The sequence below is a fragment of the Salvelinus sp. IW2-2015 genome, unplaced genomic scaffold, assembly GCF_002910315.2.
Source record: "Salvelinus sp. IW2-2015 unplaced genomic scaffold, ASM291031v2 Un_scaffold16326, whole genome shotgun sequence".
Taxonomy (NCBI): Eukaryota; Metazoa; Chordata; class Actinopteri; order Salmoniformes; family Salmonidae; genus Salvelinus; species Salvelinus sp. IW2-2015.
The window spans coordinates 768,084-771,882 of NW_019957535.1; positions in this window are offsets into that span (position 1 = coordinate 768,084).

The window sequence follows — 3,799 nt, forward strand, 5'->3', positions numbered from 1 at the left end:
AAAGAAAAATACTTTACCCAAATACTAACAGTAAAGTAAAATATAAAAAGTAACACAATAACATAACAATAACGAGGCTATAATTACACGGGGTACCGGTACCAAGTCAGTAGTGAGGGGTACAGGTTAGAGGTAATTCGCACATGTAGGAGGGGTGAAGTGACATGCATAGACAATAATTGGCAAGTAGCAGCAGTGTACAAAACAAATAGGGGTGGGTCAATGTAATAGTCTGGTGGAATTGATTAATTGTTCAGCAGTCTTATGGCTTGGGGGTGAGTAGAAGCTGTTAAGGAGCCTTTTGGTCCTAGACTTGGCGCTCTGGTACCGCTTCGGTAGCAGTAGCAGAGAAAACAGTCATTGACTTGGGCGGTGAATGGAGTCTCTGACAATGTTATGGGCTTTCCTTTCCTGGATTGCAGAAGCATGGCCCCAGTGATGATCTGGTCCTACGCACTACCTCTGTATCGCCTTACGGTGAGTGCCAAGCTGTTGCCATACAATGCAGTGATGCAACAGTCAGGATGCTCTGGATTGGTGCATCTGGTATAACTTTTGAGGACCTGGGGACCCATGACAAATCTTTTCAGTCTCCTGAGGGGAAAGAGATTTGTTGTGCCCTCTTCACGACTGTCTTGGTGTGTTTGGACAATGATAGATCGTTGGTGATGTGGACACCAAGGAACTTGAAACTCTCGACACGCTCCACTGCCAGCTTTTCCTGTAGTCCACGATCAGCTCCTTTGTCTTGCTGACATTGAGGGAGAGATTGTTGTCCTGTCACCACACTGCCAGTTCTCTGACTCCTCCCTACTAGGCTGTCTCATTGTTGTCGGTGATCAGGCCTACCACATGTTGTGTCGTCGCAGCAACTTAATGATGATGTTGGAGTCATGTTGGCCACGCAGTCGTGGGTGAACAGGGAGTACAGGAGGGACTAAGTACACACCCTGAGGGGCCCCAGTGTTGAGGATCACATGGCAGACGTGTGTTGTCGTAACCTTACCACCTGGGGTGCCCGTCAGGAAGTCCAGGATCCAGTTGCAGAGGAGGTGTTTAGTCCCAGGGTCCTTAGCTTAGTGTATGAGCTTTGTGGCACTATGGTGTTGAACGCTGAGCTGTAGTCAATAGCAGCATTCTCACATAGATGTTCCTTTTTGTCCAGCTGGGAAAAGGAGTGAGATTGAGATTGCGTCATCTGTGGATCTGTTGGGCGGTATGCGAATTGGAGTGGGTCTAGGGTATCCGGGAGGATGCTGTTGATTTGAGCCATGACCACCTTTTCAGCAGCAATTCATGGCTACTGATGTGAGTGCTACGGGGCGGGGTAATCATTTTAGCAGTGTTACCTTCGTCCTTTGGTACAGGGACTATGGTGGTCTGCTTGAAACATGTAGGTATTACAGACTCAGTCAGGAGGAGGTTGAAAATTGTCAGTGAAGACACTTGCCAGTTGGTCCGTGCATGCTTTCAGTACACGTCCTGGTAATCATCTGGCCCCGCGGATTGTGAATGTTGACCTGTTTAAAGGTTTCACAGTCTTCCAGAACAGCTGGTGCCTTCGTGCATGCTTCAGTGTTGCTTGCCTAGAAGCGAGCATAAAGGGATTTAGCTCGTCTGGTAGGTCTCACGTCACTTGGCAGCTCGCGTCTGGGTTCCCTTTTGTGATCCGTAATAGTTTTCCAAGCACTGCCACATCGATGAGCATCAGAGCCGTGTAGTATAATTCAATCTTAATCCTGTATTGACGCTTTGCTTGTTTGATGGTTCGTTGAGGGCATAGCGGATTTCTTATAGGCGTCGGATTAGTGTCCTGCTCCTTGAAAGCGGCAGCTCTAGCCTTTAGCTCGATGCGGATGTTGCCTGTAATCCATGGCTTCTGGTTGGATATGTACGTACGATCACTGTGGGACGACTCATCGATTTACTTATTGATGAAGCCGATGACTGGTGTGATACTCCTCAATGCCATTGATGAATCCCGGAATATTTCACTCTGTGCTAGCAAAACAGTCCTGTAGCTTAGCATTCGCGTCATCTGACCACTCTGTATGAGCGAGTCACTGGTACTTCCTGCTTTAGTTTTTGCTTGTAAGCAAGATCAGCAGGATAAATTATGGTCAGATTTGGCAAATGGAGGGCGGGGAGAGCTTTGCATGCATCTCTGTGTGTGGAGTAAAGGAGGTCTAGAGTTTTTTTTTTTTTTTTGGTTTGCACATGCTGGTAAAAATGTGGTAAATCTGATTTAAGTTTGCCAGCATTAAAGTCCCGGCCACTAGCGCGCCGCTTTCGGGTCAGCATTTTTCTGTGTTGTATTGGCCTTATAGAGTTGGTTGGGTGCAGTCTTAGTGCTAGCATCGGCTTGGTGGAAATAGGCGGTAAGAATGAATAATAGTAGATAAACTTCTTGGAGAATAGTTGGGTCTACAGCTTATCATAAGGTACCTACTCAGCGCGAGGCATACCTTGAGACTTCTTTAATATTAGACATGGCACCAGCTGTTATTGACAAAGACATTCACCCCACCCTCGTCTACCAGACGTAGCTCTTCTGTTCTGCCGGTGTATTGAAAATCAGCTCTATATTATCCGTCGTCGTTCGCACCAACTCGGTGAAACATAAGATATTACAGTGCCTTAATGATCCGTTGGTAGGGTAATCGTAATCGTAGGTCATCAATTTTATTTTCCAATGATGAATGTTAGGAAGGAGAATTGATCGCATAGTGGGAGTTTACTCGCTGTCTACGGATTCTCAAAAGGCAGCCCGATCTGCGTCCTCTTTTTCTCTGTTTTCTTCACGCAAATGACGGGATCTGGGGCGTTTCCCGGAGAGCAGATATCTTTCTCGTCGGACTCGTTAAAGGAAAAGGCTTCTTCCAGTTTCATGGTGAGTAATCCCAGTTCGATGTCCAGAAGTTATTTCGGTCATAAGAGACGGGAGCACAACATTATGTACAAAATAAATAAAAATATGTTACAAACAACACAAAAAAAACTAACAAAATAGCATAATGGTTACGGGCATGTAAAACGTCCCATCCTCTTCGGCGCCATTCTTATGGTGTGTTTTAATAAATTATTTGGTGTATACATATTTAGCATAGTTTTCGAGGACAGCTGCGGTGGTTAGAAGAGCACGCTTGTTAAATGGAAAGCATTGCGGTAGCTTAATAAAGAATAACATCAAGACAAAACAACTCACTTATTATAAGTGGGATGCAATGTTGAGCGCTTACATCCCGAGGGTTCGTGCTGATTGTACGGAAAAATTGTACACCCGGTTAATGGCGTCCCTTGAGAAAGCAAGAACAAGTGTATGTCAGGAGAAGTGCAGTATTATCATAAGGAGCGTTTACTTGGAATACATAGGAGGAATGAGGGAAAAGAGGCAGAGAGGTTAAGTGAGAGAGGGAGGAAGATTTTTTTGAGGTAAAAATGGCTGGAAAAAGGGAGAGGTGTTGTTAAGGAAGAATGGCAGAGATGTAAGCAGAGAGACCTGAAGACAGGAGGAGAATGGAAGTGAATGAGGCGACGTATCGGAGGTGGTAGGTGGTGAAGTTTTCGGAGCCCTAGGCTTTGCACCGAGGGTCAGGATAAGATGAGTCTGTGACGAGTAGGAGTGAGTTTTGTGAAGAAGTGGACCCTTGCCTTTTAGCTGATCCATTTGTGGTATCAGTTGGGTACTGTGGAATCGGTGAAGGTAACCAGAGTGGCTTGTGAAAATTGTTTGTGTTTCTGCTGGTGAGATGAGGGGAGACGGTGCTCCCGTGTTAAACGACTGGGGCAAGAAATGTGA